At 44.2% G+C, this 16968-nt stretch overlaps 1 protein-coding gene and 1 long non-coding RNA gene across 2 annotated transcripts in view; one reads left to right on the top strand and one right to left on the bottom strand.

Annotated features, from left to right (window-relative positions):
- LOC128583395 (uncharacterized) overlaps window positions 1–16743 on the top strand; it is a 28162-nt gene extending 11419 nt beyond the window's left edge. Inside the window, exons 2-3 of the long non-coding RNA XR_008379453.1 lie at window positions 11823–11953; window positions 12039–16743. This is a non-coding gene — a long non-coding RNA (uncharacterized LOC128583395). The remainder of the gene's footprint in view (window positions 1–11822; window positions 11954–12038) is intronic.
- ZNF605 (zinc finger protein 605) overlaps window positions 1–16968 on the bottom strand; it is a 68068-nt gene that overhangs the window by 36671 nt on the left and 14429 nt on the right. The window lies entirely within an intron of this gene.

Here is a 16968-nt window from a genome sequence, read left to right as displayed (position 1 = left end):
ATTCCCACCACTGTTAGTAAGGGAAGTATGGCAACTTGGACAGCCCGTTGCATACAGTTTGTTGAATAGAAAGAGGAGGCAGTGGAACAGGTTCATCTCCTACAATAATTTTAAAATCAGGTAGCAACACAACTACAGAACAGAGATTCTGAATGTGGACAGGGGGAATTCGGTACAATTTTTTCCTGCAGAGAAACTGGAAGGAAGGATGGGACTTTCTGTGTAACTTCTTTTTTGGCTTGGAAGGGAAAGTGACTATATTTGGGCACTTTGATGGGTTCAGACCCAATAGGTGAGTGGTGCCAGTAAAGTTGAAGCAAAGAGGGTATAACTGGATGACTTGATTGAGTGAGGGCACAAAAGGTTTAGTTTCATGTGTGCAAGTTGTTAAATTAAGAGATGCAGGGTCTGGGCGGCGCCTGTGGCTCAGTGGGTAGGGCGCCGGCCCCATATGCCGAGGGTGGCGGGTTCAAACCCAGCCCCGGCCAAACTGCAACAAAAAAATAGCCGGGCGTTGTGGCAGGCGCCTGTAGTCCCAGCTGCTCGGGAGGCTGAGGCAAGAGAATCGCGTAAGCCCAAGAGTTAGAGGTTGCTGTGAGCCGTGTGACGCCACGGCACTCTATCCAAGGGCGGTACAGTGAGACTCTGTCTCTACAAAAAAAAAAAAAAAAAAAAAAAAAAGAGATGCAGGGTCTGAAAGGTTGAAAGACAAAATGTTAGGAATCATGCCTGGGACAGCTTGAAGTTTAGTGTGTAAGAGACGTTGAAGACTTAATCCAATCCAGCAGCCCAGCCTATATTTAGGGTGATGTTTTAAAAGAGAGTACGTTCGTAAGATAGAATCATAAGTTAGATTAAGATTTAGTTGGGGTGTAAGGGTGGAGAGATTGAAACCTTGGATTTGATTTGGGCCAATTTCCTTTTTTAAAATTTGAGAATGAGGGCGGCGCCTGTGGCTCAGTCGGTAAGGCGCCGGCCCCATATACCGAGGGTGGCGGGTTCAAGCCCGGCCCCGGCCAAACTGCAACCAAAAAAATAGCCTGGCGTTGTGGCGGGCGCCTGTAGTCCCAGCCACTCGGGAGGCTGAGGCAAGAGAATCGCTTAAGCCCAGGAGTTGGAGGTTGCTGTGAGCTGTGTGAGGCCACGGCACTCTACCAAGGGCCATAAAGTGAGACTCTGTCTCTACAAAAAAAAAAAAATAATAAAATAAAATTTGAGAATGAGTATTAATGATTTTCTTTTCTTTTCTTTTCTTTTTTTTTTTTTTTGCAGTTTTTGGCCAGGGCTGGGTTTGAACCCACCACCTCAGGCATATGGGGCTGGCACCAATGATTTTCTCAATGTCTGTCAAAGGAGGGGGAATAAACTTTGGTTTTTCCCTTGTGATGGTAAATTCTGAATATGCATTTTCTGGACCAGCCTTCTTATATGTTCTTATTTCCCACTTTTGTCCCTTAAGCCAAGCAGGGTTATTTGGTTTTAACACTCTTTTGGTGAGTTTGTAAAAGTATGGCCAAGGGCATGGAAAAGTAGTTGTTGATAGTTGTATGTTAGTGTCGGTGACCTTCTAGGGGGCTGTGGACTCACAGCCCCAGTAGGCACATCTTTTTTACATTTTGAGTCAGGATTTTGAGTACTGCAAGCATATATTTGGAGGTTATGGTTTAAATCACGGTGTTTGCCTAAAGAGGTTAAGGTATATGAATCACATTTTAACAACTCACATAAGGTGACATTAAACAACACATTAGAGTGATTTGATTTTCTAGTTAATGTTTTATCAATGGAGGCATGATATGACTTCCAGAAGTCTGCCCAGGAGTCGATGTGTAATTTCCATGTTTCCTCCCAGTGGCCAGAGAGTGAGGGAAGTTGAGAGTCTTGTAATTGAGATCTGTAAGTGTTAGGAAAGGTTATTAGGAATAAGAGAATTATGAGAGACTACTTAGGAAGGCAAGAGAACCTATTATGAACATTGAGTAAAGGGATAGAGAGTAATGACCATTTTAGTGGAGTAACTGCGATTGGATTAACTTTAAAGAGTAATATTAGAAGTATAATTATTATTACTATGAAGATGCCTATTGGACAGCAATAAGGGAGGCAACAATCGAAATTTATGAGACCTATCTTTTAGAGCAGGGGTCCTCAAACTGCAGCCTACAGGCCACATGAGGTGGTGTGGTTGTATTTGTTCTCATTTTGTTTTTTTACTTCAAAATAAGATATGTGCAGTGTGTATAGGAATTTGTTCATAGTTTGTTTTTTTTAAACTATAGTCTGGCCCTCCAACGGTCTGAGGGACAGTGAATTGGCCCCCTGTTTAGAAGGTTTGAGGACGCCTGTTTTAGAGTGTTGGGACCTCAGGCAGAGGATGGATTTTGGTTTCCTGGACCTCTGGAACTTGAGTGAGCTTAAGCTTCAGGAGGCCTGTTTCTTGAGCTGAGTATGAGGGAAGATTTCCTGGTGTCGTCTGTTGACCTGTAGCAATAGTTGGATCAAGGAAAGGCTTAATGCGAGACACATGAAACCACCCAGGAAATGAGGTCAATTTTATTGCAGTGGGTGTTGATGAAACTACTCTATGAGGTCCTTGCCATTTTGGCTCAAGTTGTCTCTTGGGATGACTAGGAGGAGCTACTAGAACTCCTGGGTGAAAAGAGGTGGGCAAACGAAGGTGTCAGGATAGGAAGAAGTGTGTCTGTTTGCTTCCACAAAAGGGATCGGACATACTGAAGAAGAGAGGACAAGATTGAGGGAGATAATGGGCTATCTGATGGTGTAAGTCCTGGAGGAAGAATGGGTTTACCAAACATCAACTCAAAAGGAGAGAGGTTGGAGGGTTTCTTTGGCAGGAAATACAGGTGTAGAAGTGCCAGAGGTAGAAGAGTGACCCAGTCTAAGTGAAGTTCAAGTGAAAGTTTGGTTAAGGTAGATTTTGGGGATCTGTTAGACCTTTCAACTTTCCCTGAAGATTGAGGATGGAAAGGAATATGGAAGTGCCATGTAATACCTAAGGCTTTGTTTAAGGTTTGAGAAATGGTGAAGGTGAATTCAGGTCCATTGTCAGACTATAAAGAACAGGGGATCCCAAGCGGGGAATAATATCTTTGAGTATGATAGAGGCAACATAATATGTGGTAGCCCTCTTGTTTGTAGTAGGAAAGGCTTCAATCCAACCTGAGAAGGTATCTACTAATACTAAGAGGTATTTATAACATTTGATCTTAGGCATGTGTGTGAAATCAAGTTGCCAGTCTGTTCCAGGAAGAAATCCCCTAGCCTGGTGAGTTGGAAAGTATGGGAGGTGAGACTTTGTTTGTGGGTTGGAGCGCTGGTAGATCTCACAGGATGATGTAAGTTGATTTAGAAATTCTGAATCTATCTGTGAGAGAGGAAAAAAAGCTTTGAGAAATTGTAGTAAAGTTTTGAAAGATGAGGTGAAACAACTTGTGGAGATAGATGAGGGAGGTCATGAGTGGGAGGTTGATTCATTTCCTTTACTGCAGCAACAATGGGAGAAGAAATAAGTAGGAGGTGAGAGGAGGTGTCAGGAGATGAGTGTTGGAGAGCAGCTACACATGCTGCATGGTCAGCTCGGTTGTTACCCTTTGATATATGCGAGTGGTTAGATTGATGTGAACGGCAATGGACAATGCCTATAACCTTAGGCAATTTAGAAGCTTCTAGTAGTTTAACAATAAAGTGAGAGTTAAGAATAGGGTTACTTTTGGGGTTACATAAGCCTCACTCTTTCCATATAGCTGCATGGGATAATAATATGTGGAATGCATACTTAGAATCAGTATAGATAGTGAGAGATTTATCTCATGCTAGGGTGAAGGCTCTGGTTAGTACTGTTAGTTCTGCTTGTTGGTTAGTGGTGGAAGAGGGAAGAGAGTGTGCCTCGATGATCTCATTGGAGGACACAGTTGCATAGCCTGCTCTACGAGTTCCCTCATACATAAAGGAACTGCCATCTGAAAACCAAAGGAGACCAGTATCGGGTGGCGCCTGTGGCTCAGCGGGTAGGGCGCCGGTCCCATATGCCTGAGGTGGCGGGTTCAAACCCAGCCCCGGCCAAATTAAAAAAAAAAAAAAAAAAAAAAAGGAGACCAGTATCAGGAAGACGTCCTTCTTATAAGCAACTGGAGCAAAGGTGGGGCCTAGTTGATGTCCAAGCATGCTGAGAGCAAACCCACGGTTTTCTGTGACATATAGGAGGAAGTGGCGAGAAAGATCAGGAAGGTGCACACTGTAGAAATATAAAGGAAGTGGAAATGGAGGTTAGGAGAGGCTCATGAGGGTCACCTCGAGTACCATTATATAAAGGAGCAGCTAGGAGAGAAAAGTTTGGAATCCATGCTCTGAGGTATCCAGCTAATCCTAAAAAGGAGAGGAGTTCTTTTCTTTTGTGTTGGGTAGGGGAAAGTCGCAAAGAAGGCTTTTTCTGTCTATGGTAATGGCTTTGAAGCCTGGGGACTAAAGGACACTAAGGTAAATGGACTTCCTGTTAGAATAATTGAACCTTGGAGGGAGAGACCCAATATCCCCTATCTGCAAGGAAATTAAGGAGGGAACAGGTCTCTCGCTTAGAGTCATGTAAGGTGGGACTATAGAGCAGGTCATTGACATACTGAACCAAAGTTGAAGGAGAGGGATCATAGGACTAGAGGTCTTGTGATAATGTCTAGCCAAATAAGTGGAGGCTGTCACTAAATCCCTGGGGGGAGTACAGTCCAAATAAGTTGGGAAGAAGTCTGAGAAGTAGGGTAGTCCATGTGAAGGCAAATAGGTCTTGACAATTAGGGTGTAAGGGAATGGAGAAGAAGGCATCTTTGAGGTCTAGCACAGAGAAATAAGAGGTGAGTGGTCTGAGGTGAGTGGTCTTGATAGGAGGGTATATGGATTAGGAACTACTGGGTGTATAGGAATGACCACAGAGTTGATGAGTCTTAGATCTTGTACTAAGGCTAAGCGATAGGTGCCATTAGGTTTTTTAATTGCTACTATGGGAGTATTATATGGTGAGTCGCAAAAATCCTTTTTCTAGGACATGGTGTATAATAGGTTGAAATCCCAGGAGACTAGATTGGGTAAGTGGATATTCACGTTGAGAAGGAAAAATGGAGGGGTCTTTTAGCTTAACAAGAACTGGAGAGCAGGAGGCAATTGAGAGGGTTTTAGTATCCCAAACCTTAGGATTTACTTGCTCTGGTGGAATGGGCCAGGGTGACGAGTCTTTGATGGCTTGGGAAAGGACGAGGCAGAGTGAGACAGAAGGAGATGGGTCAGCACCTATTAATTTAAAATCAAAAGTGAGGGTGGTACCTAATTTGGAAAGTATGTCACGTCCCAGAAGGGGAACTGGACAGGAAGGCAACACCAAAAAGGAATATATAAATGAGAAATTGCCAATCATGCAGTGTAAAAAAGGAGTTTGACATGGACGGTGGGAAAAACCCTCTACCCTGACAATAGAGGTAGGCGTCAGGGAGGTAAAACTGTTGAACTCTTTAAGAACTGAGAAGCTATCTCCTGTGTCTAATAGGAAGACGATCATTCTACTTGCCACCATCAGGGTTACCCTTGGCTCTGCAGAGGTGATCTTCGTCGGGTGAGAGAAGCCAGGGTTTCGTCAGTCTTCAGAAGAGGCAAGCCCCAACAAGTCTGCTATAGGTGCTGCAGGTTGGCTGGCCCCATGTCCTCTCTGGGCCAAGAGGCAGTCAGCCTTCCAATGGCCCTTTATTTTGCAGAGAAGGCATGGCCCTGGCGGGGGCCTGGGATGGGGACAACATCACACCCAGTGGCCTTCTTCACTGCATTTGTAGCATGGTCCAGGTAGTTGAGTCATGAAGTGGTCCTTGGCCCTTGATGACTTATGCAGGTTAGGAATGATGGCCTTAGTGACATTGTTTGTAATGTTTTGAACTAGCATTTGATAATCTTGGGTTTGAGATTTTTTTATTTTCTCTTCGGAAAATTCATCTCGCCCCATGTAAACCTTAAAGGCTGTGTCTAAGATCACGGCCTGGGGTGTCAGGGGTCCGTGCTCCAAGCACTTTAGCTTAAATTTGATGTTGGGGTAACTTTGGTTAAAGAAATAAGTCATAAGAACATTTTTCCCATTATTGTTTCAGGATCTAAGTTAGTATACTTAACAAAAGCTTCGATAAGGCGTTGGAGGAAAGCTGAAGGATTCTTAGACTCATCTTGTATGACTTCCTGTAATTTATCATAATTGATAGCCTTTTTGGCAGAAGCTCTAAGTACGCAAAGAATGCAGGTAATAAAAATGTCTTGGCTTGGCGCCAGTGGCTCAAGGGGCTAAGGCGCCAGCCACATACACCTGAGCTGGTGGGTTCAAATCCAGCCTGGGCCTGCCAAACAACAATGATGGCTGCAACCAAAAAATAGCCAGCCATCATGGCGGGTGCCTGTAATCCCAGCTACTTGGGAGGCAGGAGAATTGTTTGAGCCCCAGAGTTGGAGATTGCTGTGAGCTGTGATGATGTGGCACTCTACCCAGGGACACAGCTTGAGGCTCTGTCTCAAAAAAAAACCATATGTCTCTACTTTTTTCCCCAGCATTATTATTATAATTCCAATCTGGCTGGGAGTTAGGGACTGCGGTGTGACCTGTAGGATGCTCATTGTTTGACACATGAAATTAATCTGCTGCCTCTTTCTCCCTCTCCCACACTCATTTGCGCTCCTCAGAGGTCAGGGTATTACCTAAAATAACAAAAACATCATTCCAGGTAAGTTGATAGGACATAGTAATAAATTGAAACTCTTGAATAAAATGAGAAGAATTAGAAGTAAAGGAACTTAGTCTAACCTTAAGGTATGTGAGTTAAGTCATGGGGAAAGGAACATAAACAGAAACTATGCCATCGACTCCAGTTACCTTGTGGAGCAGAGCCAGGAAGTGAGAGGGCGCTGAAGGTCCCTCTAATTCTGGAGACCGATGGGAATGGGATTGGGTGAGGGGACTGGAGGGAAGTGAAGGATGAGTAGTGGACACAGTAGAATTAATTTGCAATTTGTCTACATTGCTACATGGTGGCACTATAGGACCATCATAGAAGGAGCTGGAGGAAGAAAGGGGTAAAGAGGTCCAGAAGTGTTTTTTGGAGCAGTCAGCGGTGGAGTGAGAGACAACACGGAGGAACTGAGGGCTAGTTGGAAGGGATGAGTTAGGAGACAAGCTTAGATTGGTTGACAGGAAAGTAGGAGGGAGAGAGAGTGGAGGCAACTGTGTGGTTGAGGAAGGAGCCGAATATGGCAGGGCCAGAACAGGAACTACTCTGGTTCTGGAACTGGTGGCCATTTGCCTGCATGGCAGAGGTTCGTCTGCTGGGTCGAATAGGTCTGGTTCAGGGGGATAGAGAGCAGAAGAACCCTTTGCTAAAGAATTTTGGAATCAACCCAAACACAAATTAGGCTTGGTTCTAACATATGAGAAGCCCTGAACATAGGGGACCTTGCTCCATTTGCCAAGGCGCTCAAAATAGTTATATAAGTCTCTAATTAAAGAAAAATCAAATGAACCATAGCTTGGCCAGATACTTTGGTTGTCTAGTTTGTAAAGTGGCCAAACCTGGGTAGAGAGTTTAATTAATTTTTTTGGCTTTAAGTCTAATCCTAATTCTACCAGGTGGCGCAGTAAGCACCCCAAGGGGGAGTCAGGTGGGACAGAATGGCCTGCACCCGTGACGATTCGTTGCAGGAATAAAGCGTGAGCAGAATCACGCAAGGACCAGGACAAAGGGCAAACGTCTCCGCTGCTTTGTTTCTTGCCGTGAAGACGAGAACACAGTCATCACTGTACCCCAGATCAGTGTCAGACCCTTGGGGCCGAGGAGGGCTTGAGAATTGGTGCCAGGAGTTTTCATGTGAGGCGTGGAAGCCCTGGGCTAGGCCACACAAGGTCAATGGGAATAGGGAACTCAAGCCTCGAGAAATGAGTGAATCGCCAGTAATGTAAGCAACCCAGCCCACGATTAGGGAAAACTCGCTCCCATAGTGGTACTCACCAAGTCTGGATGAGGCCAGTGTTTTGAGTGCTGGTTAGAGCGCCTTGGCGAATGGACACAAGCCAATGCAGTGCTGAGCACCCGGAGTGCAAGAACAGGACAGGGCAGCTACCCTTGGGAGACTTCCCTAATTAGATCCCACTTCTGACACCAGATGAAAGGATGAACCTTGACCGGCAGAGATCTCACAGACCACCAAGGCTTGTACGAAAGGTCTTTATTGGCAAGGGATGCTGCAGAGCAGCACCAAGGAGGAGAGAAAAGGGAGAGAGAGAGAGACCAAAAGAAAAGCACACCTTTATAATAGGTTCAGTTAGGGTTAGTTTCAGAATGGTGACAGGACAGTAGAATAGCCAGTAAGGAGTTACTGCTGTGGTGGGAAGAGCCATTAGGGGCAGGCCATAAGTTTGAAATTTTCAGCAGGTAAGTTTTGGGACTGGGAGATAAGGAGATGTCTAGTAGGCAACTCCCTGTTGTTCAGAGGGCAACTCCCTGTGCTTGGAAAGGAGCTGTAACCTTAAGAGTGAGACAGTGTTCTGTTGAAAGCAGGAAGGGACTTTCTGGGGAAGGGGCTTTTCTGGGGCAGTTACCTAACAGCAGCCACAAAAATATATATAAAATATATATAAAATGATTTTTTTTTCTTTTTTGGTGGTACAGACTCTCATTCTGAGAGAGGATACCCGAGAAGATTGAGATCTAGGAGAACAGGTCTTGTCCAGGAGACCACAAGGATACACCTGCATGGTGACTCAGCTCTTGGGAATTTGTAAACTTAATTTCCTGAAACTTGGAAATTTCCAAGTTCTGTGAAATCCTGTAGTTATGTAGGGGCTGGAATAGCATCTCCCACTTGATTCACACTGGCCAATGAGAAGGGTACCTATGGGGTGGAACTTTTTGACTGCCAATAAAAAGGGAAAGACCAAGCCAGTGAGAGAGCATGGCCATTTGGAATTCTTCTATGCTGTAAGCTTCCAGCTGGTGAATAAAGCCCTTCCTCTTATAAATGTGGTATTTGGGTGCTCTTTCTCTCCCCTGGGCCTCATCTTCCTGCAACGTTTTTGGTTCCCTGATCGGGAAGCAAGATCACCCTTGGAGAGAACGTGCACCTGGTAGTTGCCGCCAATCCTCTGGACACCCACGTGGGGGCCCCTGATTGGCCTGGGCGACGTGAACCACTGAGCAATCCAAGGAGGCAATTTGGCCTCCGTGTGTGGATGCCTTGGCTGGGTGGAGAAAGGATCCCATCGGTGGGTCTTCAAGGAGTCAAACACCGGGAGGAACTGGCATCCAGGAACAGGTGCCTGCACAGGGAAACGTCTAAGGCAAGGTATGATCTTTCTGGGGTTCCCTCTACAATTTTAGTGGAAGAAGGAGCCCGATTAACTCCTTGGGTGTTAGATCACCAGCAGGTCTGTTGAGAGGTGTGACTGAGAGAACTCTGAGGGTGGAGTTGGACCTCCCTTCACAGGGCCTTGGGGCATGTTGGTTTGCCTCCTATGGCTAAGTGACGGCTAGAGGGGGAAATTGAGGTTGCCCAGGTTAAGAAATGGGTTGGAGGGCGGCACCTGTGGCTCAAAGGGGTAGGATGCCAATTCCATATGCTGGAGGTGGCGGGTTCAAACCCAGCCCTGGCCAAAAACTGCAAAAAAAAAAAAAAAAAAAAAAGAAATGGGTTGGAATTGTGTGCATGTGAGTGCTTGGAGAATGACTGAGATGGGTAACAATAGGTGGAGTTTTGCCCTGCCCCCCCATTCACGGGGTGAAATGAATTTGTGAGTGTGCCCTTCTTCCCTGCTCCAACTTTGCCCCCTGGCTATTCTGAGAGAAACTGGAAGTTCCCGGTTTTCTGCTTTCTGTCTATGGCGGCGTGCACGTGGCCATGTGGGACTTGGGGGAAAATGAAAAGACATTAGAAAGGATGTTGTTTTGGTTTTGTTACTAGGATTTCTTCAGTGAATCTTTGGTCTCAGGAATTTTAGAATTGAACCTGCAGGCCACAGATCAGTGATAAAATGGAATTTTGTTGGACTGAGGGGCATTTAGAGGGAGTGGAAAGTGTCAGAGCTATTGGCAGAGGGGCCATGCCTTGGAAAGTGTTGCAGTTCGGGCAGTCTCGTGAGCTCTGGATGGCCCTTGAAAATCTGGGGAAGAGAGTGTAAATGTCATGCTGGACGAGGCTGTATCCATATAAGCAACAGGTCTCCAAGATGAACAGCCTCTGGAAGTGGGGAGGAGGCCTAGGTTAGAGGTTTCCTGCATAAGTCCTTTTTCTAGGGGTAAATAATTGGCCCTGAGAGATATTTCGGCCAGGACTTGGTAGATGGAAAAATACCTTTACAAACTGAAGGGGTGTTCTAGCAAATGAATGAATGCAGCCCCTCAACTTGGACAAAGTTATTAGGTCTTTGCTGCAGTTTTTGTCTGGGGAGGGGATTAGGGTGTGTGCTCCTTAGTTGGGATGGAGCCATCCAAAAGGTTTCGGGCTGCTTTATCCATGACCTTGCTGGGACTTAGAGAGTTTGTACCTGGAATTGGGAGTCTGATATCTGAGCTCGCCTGAGCCTGAAAAATGGGGGTTCCCTGTCTAGCCCTGAGTGGGAAAATTCAGTATCAATGTTATATCTCATAAAACATCTCTCATTTGTAAAATGTAATAATTCAGTTATTTAAATTGTTGGGGACACTGAGTCTTGGTCAAAGGATAAGATTCTTGCTTTTTAAACCTACTAATTATCAGTTTGGCCAAGTGAATGGGTGACTTCATGGTAAACTGGGATCCTGTTTTGTGGGAAGTGAGTTTTTGAGGGTAAGAGAAATTAGGCAGAAAGGAAAATGGCATTGTGTAAAGAAAGAATCTTATGTGATAAATTTTGTCCTGAAACAGAACGGTTGTGTAAGAAAGCGAAAGGCAAGGCAAAAGTTAAAGTTTAGAATGTTTATAGATGGTCTGGGTTAAATGAAGCTCATAAAAGAGAATTTGTGAAAGAATTTGCATGTAATCTAGTTGACTATGTATTTCCTTTAAAACCTTTTGGCTTGTAATTTTGTTTAAAGAAATGTTTTAGGCCTTTGATATTTGACAAACCTTCCAAAATCAAAACTCTAAATTTGGGGCTTGGTGCCTATAGCACAGTGGTTGTAGCACTAGCCACATGCACCGAGGCTGGCGGGTTCAAACTCAGCCCAGGCCAACAAAATAAAAAACCAAAAAAGCACAACTGAAAATTTGGTCTTCTTGAAATATTAAGACCACTGAATGTCATAGGAAAACAAATGAAACTTACTTGATTTATTAAAAATATATAGGAAACATTGTCAAATATGAAATGGTGATTAATTTTGTATGGGTTATGGATATTTATATGTTGCAATATTATAAAGCATTTGATATATCCTATTGTATAAAGCATTGGTCTGTCCTAACGTATAAGACATTGGTCTGTCCTAACATATATTGTTGGTAATAATTTTAATTCATCTAAAAAAAAGGAAAATGTTTTTGTAACTGATTGAGTCCAAAGTTTGTCCCTAAAAAGAAAAAGAAATATTAAGAGACACTGACGAATTCTCTTGAATTCAAATTCCTGATGTCTTTAGAAATTGAATACCTTCAGACTAAAAGCAGATTTTTAGAACTTTCACTGGAAAGTTAACATGTCTATGAGTATTGCTAACCTAACTTCAAAAAGAACAGAAATCAGTTACGTGGAACTGAGCTAGTTTGTTATGGCTTTTTGTTTGAAATATTGTTGATTCTTTCTATGTTCTGTTTTCCAGAAGTCAAGAAAAACATTTTCTGTCTTTTGAGCTATCTGTAGCTTTTCAAGCAATGTATGTACTTATGAGCAGAATTTGGAACATGTATTTTTTTCTCTCTCCTTGATTTCTCCAGACTTCGAAAGCCATTTGTAAGTATTCTATATTTCTATATTGTAAGTATTCTATATTTCAGTTATTTGCATAAGTTCAGTAAGAATCTGTTTTGTTCTATAGGACATGATGAAGGCACTGGTTATTTTACCAAGGCTTTGGCTGGAATAGTACTTCTGGCGTATCCAGACTGTGTTAAGTAATTAAGGTTGACTATATAAAGCCAATAAAAAAAGCCCTTTGAAAAACTGGCCAGATACCCATCAGTAACATTTCCTGATCTGTGGTAAGTAACAAAGGTCACTTGCTGACGGGTTCGGGAATCGAAGTGTGCTTGGGGACCTCAAGAAAAGAGGAATTTACCCAAATGCATGCAAGTATCTAATGGCACAGATGAAACCTGGGCTCTGAAAGGCTTTCAGGAAAGTCCAACTTAAGGTTCCTTATAAAAGATTCCAGCAAAGCCAATTTTAAAGGAAAAAAGAGCCTAGATGGCCAATAACTAATTATTCTTACTGCACTTTATGCAAATAATCAGACCCAGTATACTGAAGGTACAGTTTATTTTGTCAAGTAAGTTAGTTCTGCTATACTTTGTTTTTAGTAAAGAGAGAAATTGGACGGGCGGTGCCTGTGGCTCAGCGGGTAGGGCGTCGGTCCCATATGCCGGAGGTGGCAGGTTCAAACCCAGCCCCGGCCAAATTAAAAAAAAAAAGAGAGAGAAATTGGAGAGAGAAAAATGATTCAAAGAGAAAAGAGGCTGTGGCCCACCTGTATTAAATCCCAGCCTTGTCTGTACTATCAACTCATAAAATGAGACACAACTGTTTACTACGTTAATCTGTTAAGTGGAACTAAAAGACTGGTCAAAGAGTATAGAATTATATACAGTAGTTATATTTACTCTGAATTATATACAGTAGTTATATTTACTCTGAAGCCTTAAGACTCAACAAAGGTCGCCTGTTGGCTACACTGGAAAAATTTGTGCAGTATTAAATATTATCTACTGTGTTTATATAGATACCTCAGGAAAAATTAAAACCTAAAATGAGAATTTCTTAGTAAATGATGTAACTGTAACAGTGTATCCTACTGTGACTAATCTTTATACTCTGCTGAGTCTGCTATCACCAGAAGCCAAGTGGCCCACTTGCCTGGACTTAAAAGATGCCTTTTTCAGTATAAGGCTGGCTCCAGGAAGCCAGAGGCTATTTGCTTTCCAGTGGGAGAGACCAGTTATGGAAACTGCAATCCAGTACACATGGAGCAGGTTGCCAGAGGGGTTGAAAACACCCACGATTTTTGGAGAAGCACTGGCTTGTGACCTCCAGAAATTCCCGGCTGAGAAATTAGAATGTGTGCTGCTCCAATATGACGATGACCTCCTTTTAGGACACCCTACCCAAGAGGCTGCACCCAGGGCATGGACTGTCTTTTATGACATCTAGAGGTGTGAGGTGTGTGACTACGAAGTGTCTAAATGAAAGGCCCAGATTTGCCAGTGGCAAACACGTTGTCTAGGATTTACCATCCAGCAGGGGTAGAGGTACCTAGGCATGAAATGGAGGCAGGTCATTAATTGCCTCCTCCCCACCACGAGCCGAAAGCAGGTTCGGAAAGTCCTAGGCCCCATTGGCTTCTGTCGCCTTTGGATTCCCAACTTTGCCATCTTGGCTGTCTTGGCTAAGCCCTTATATGAGGCAACTAAAGAAGACGAAGGAGAGCCCTTAGAATGAAGGAGAACAGGAACATGCCTTCTCCCAGCTAAAGATGAGGCTGATAAATGCACCTGCACTGGGGCTACCAGACTTGGACAAGCCCTTCACTCTCTATATCCCAGAGAGATGAAAGATGTCTGTAGGTGTGTTAACCCCACTGGTTGGGTCCTGGCCAAGGCCTGTAGCTTTCCTCTCTAAGCAGTTGGAGTGGCAAAAAGATGGCCACCATGCTTTTGGGCTCTAGCTACTACGGCTCTCCTTGGGCAAGAAGCTGATAAGCTGACTCTAGGGCAGAATCTCAGAGTAAAAGTACCCTACTCTGTGGTCACTTTAATGGACACTAAAGGACATTTTTGGCTTTCTAATATAATAACACCCTGAACCAAGCCACGTTCCTTCCAGTCAGTGGAAGAGAGACTGAGCATGACTGTACAGAAGTTAATGTGTGTTCTAGCAGACCTGACTTGCGCAAACAACCTTGGACATTTGCAAACTGGGACTTGTATGTAGACTGAAACAGTTACATGAAGGCACAAGGTGAGCAGTAGGCTGGGTATACAATGGTTACCTTAACAGAGACTGTAGAGGCTAATCCCCTACCCCAAGGAACATCGGCTCAAAAAGCTGAGTTAATTGCCTTGACTGAAGCCTTAGAACTAAGTCAAGGGAAAAATGTGAATGTTTTTCTGACTCTCCAAGTACGCAGGACATTGTTCAAGGAGAAGGGACTATTAAATTCTGGGGAAAAGGACATTAAATATCAGTAGGAGATACTTCAGTTACTAGAGGCAGTATGGAAACCCTGGAAGGTGGCAGTGCTACATTGTCGTGGACATCAAGGAGATGTTTCCACCATCACTAAAGGAAACACTAGGGTTGATACTGAAGCAAAAAGGACTGCATCCAAACTGTACCAGGTGTCACGAGTGGCTCCCCTCATCCCATGGGTTCTGGAGCTCTCACCTATCTACTCCTAGGAAGAGAAGGAACAGTTGACAGCGGCGAGGAGCCAGGAAATGGAGGGAGAATGGATAAAGATGCCAGACGAACAAGTAGCAGTCCCCCAGGTTCTAGGAGCCACCATGGTGACAAGAGTATTTGGTGAAGTTGCTGGGCCAGTACCTCTACATCTCCCACCTGGCAGCCCTGGCCAAAACTGTCAGTCTATAGTGTGTCACCTGCAGCCAGTTCAAAGTGCGCCAAGGACTGATGGTACCCCTAGGAATCCAATCATATGGAGCAATGTCCTTCGAGAACTTCCAGGTAGACTTTACTGAAATGCCCAGGTTTAAAAGGAGTAAGTACTTGCTGATGATGGTCTTTCAGACTTGGAATAGGTAAAAGCCTTTCCCACCAGGAAAAAAGGACTCCTGAAGTAGTGAAGTATTGCCCAGAGAAATCGTCCCATGGTTTAGGTTGCCACGCTGGTTTAAATTTGACAATGGGCTAGCCTTCATAACAGAGCTAGTGCAAATAATAAGCTAAAGCTTTGAATAACTTATGTGCCTCAAAGTTTAGACAGGGTAAAATGCATGAACAGAACCATAAGAACAGAAATTGGTAAATTCTGCCAGGAAGCAAAGCTTAATTGGATACAGGCCTTGCCACTGGTGTTGTTCAAAGAGGCCTCTGTCAATCCTCTGCAATTTAGCAGACACTCCTAAAAGAACTGGGAAAGCATGACCTGAATAGACAAAAACCCTAGAGAAAGTATCAAGGAAAATATCCACTGGGGTAATTAACTGTGTTCTGTTTAGTCTTTTTTTTTTTTTTTTTTTTTTTTTGCAGTTTTTGGCTGGAGCTGGGTTTGAACCCACCACCTCCGGCATATGGAGCTGGCGCCCTACTCCCTTGAGCCACAGGCACCACCCTGTTCTGTTTAGTCTTTTGTTGTCTGTACATCCTTTCTCTCTGGAGGATCATGGGGACCAAGTCTAGGTCCAGAATCAGAACCTGGTCTCCCTGAAACCAAGGTAAAAAGGACTTTTCACCATCATCCTGACCACAAGCACAGCAGTGAAGGTAAAAGGAATCCTCACCTGGAGTCATCACAGCTGGCTGAATAGGGCTTTACTGTCCCTTGGAAAGTAAAGGTAACTTTTAAGACAGTCAACATGCCCTGCTCCAGCCATATACTGAAAGCTGACTGGTCAACGCATGGCTGAAGCCTGAGGAAACTCCTCAAAGGACTTGTCTGTCTTAATTGGACTTTGGACTTTGGAAAAAAGGGGTGGGGGGTTGTCACAAGGAAAAGTAAAAACTTGCATGTAAATTAGCCCACCACCATGGTACTATTAAGGCCTGAGTAGAGAACCTAAAAACCTTAGTGCTAAAAATTAATATTGGCACCTGCAGAAACAAGCTGATATTGAGACCCCAAATTAAAATATATTGGAGTCTCAAAAGGGGGGAATGAGAGAGGATACCTGAGAAGGTTGAGATCTAAGAGAACAGGTCTTCTCAAGGAGACCACAAGGCTACACCTGCAGGGTCCTCTCCACGGTGACTCAGCTCTTGGGAATTTGTAAACTTAACTTCCTGGAACTTGGAAATTTCCAAGTTCTGTGAAATCCTGTAGTTCTGTAGGGGCTGGAATAGCATCTCCCGCTTGATTCACACTGGCCAATGAGAAGGGTACCTGTGGGGTGGAACATTTTGACTGCCAATAAAAAGGGAAAACCAAGCCAGTCTGGAGCATGGCCATTTGGAATTCTTCTATGCTGTAAGCTCCCGGCTGGTGAATAAAGCCCTTCCTCTTATAAACATGGTGTTTGGGTGCTCTTTCTCTCCCTTGGGCCTTGTCTTCCTGCAACAGTTCTGTAGCCCTGGATACAGTGCTGTGGCATCATAGCTCAAAGCAACCTCAAACTCTGGGGTTTGAACAATCCTCTTGCCTCCGCCTCCCAAGTAGCTGGGACTATAGGCATGCACCATGACATCTAGCTAGTTTTTCTCTTTTTAGTAGAGATGGGGTCTCACTCTTGATCAGGCTGCCTTCAAATGCCTGAGCTCAAACAATCTACCCACCCCACCCTCCCAGAGGCTAGGTTGTAGGTGTGAGCCAGATAGTGGAGCCAGATATACCCAGCCCACAAAAGGAATTTAAACATTCCACTACAAATATTCCACACAAAGGACAACTGCAATGCAAGAAATTAGCAATTAAAAAAGCTACAAGACATCTCAGGGTGGGAGGCAAAGGCAGGTGGATTGCTTCAGCTCAGGAGTATGAAGTTGCTGTGATCCAAGATGCACTCTATTGATAATCTGTCTCAAAAAACAAAAAAGCTATAAGACAATCAGCTGAGGGGCAGTGGGGTACCAGTAGGAAC

Source organism: Nycticebus coucang, chromosome 4 (genome assembly GCF_027406575.1).
Source record: "Nycticebus coucang isolate mNycCou1 chromosome 4, mNycCou1.pri, whole genome shotgun sequence".
In the NCBI taxonomy this organism is placed as follows: Eukaryota; Metazoa; Chordata; class Mammalia; order Primates; family Lorisidae; genus Nycticebus; species Nycticebus coucang.
The sequence above is the reverse complement of the archived record's forward strand: the minus strand, read 5'-3'. Positions and strand labels throughout refer to the sequence as shown.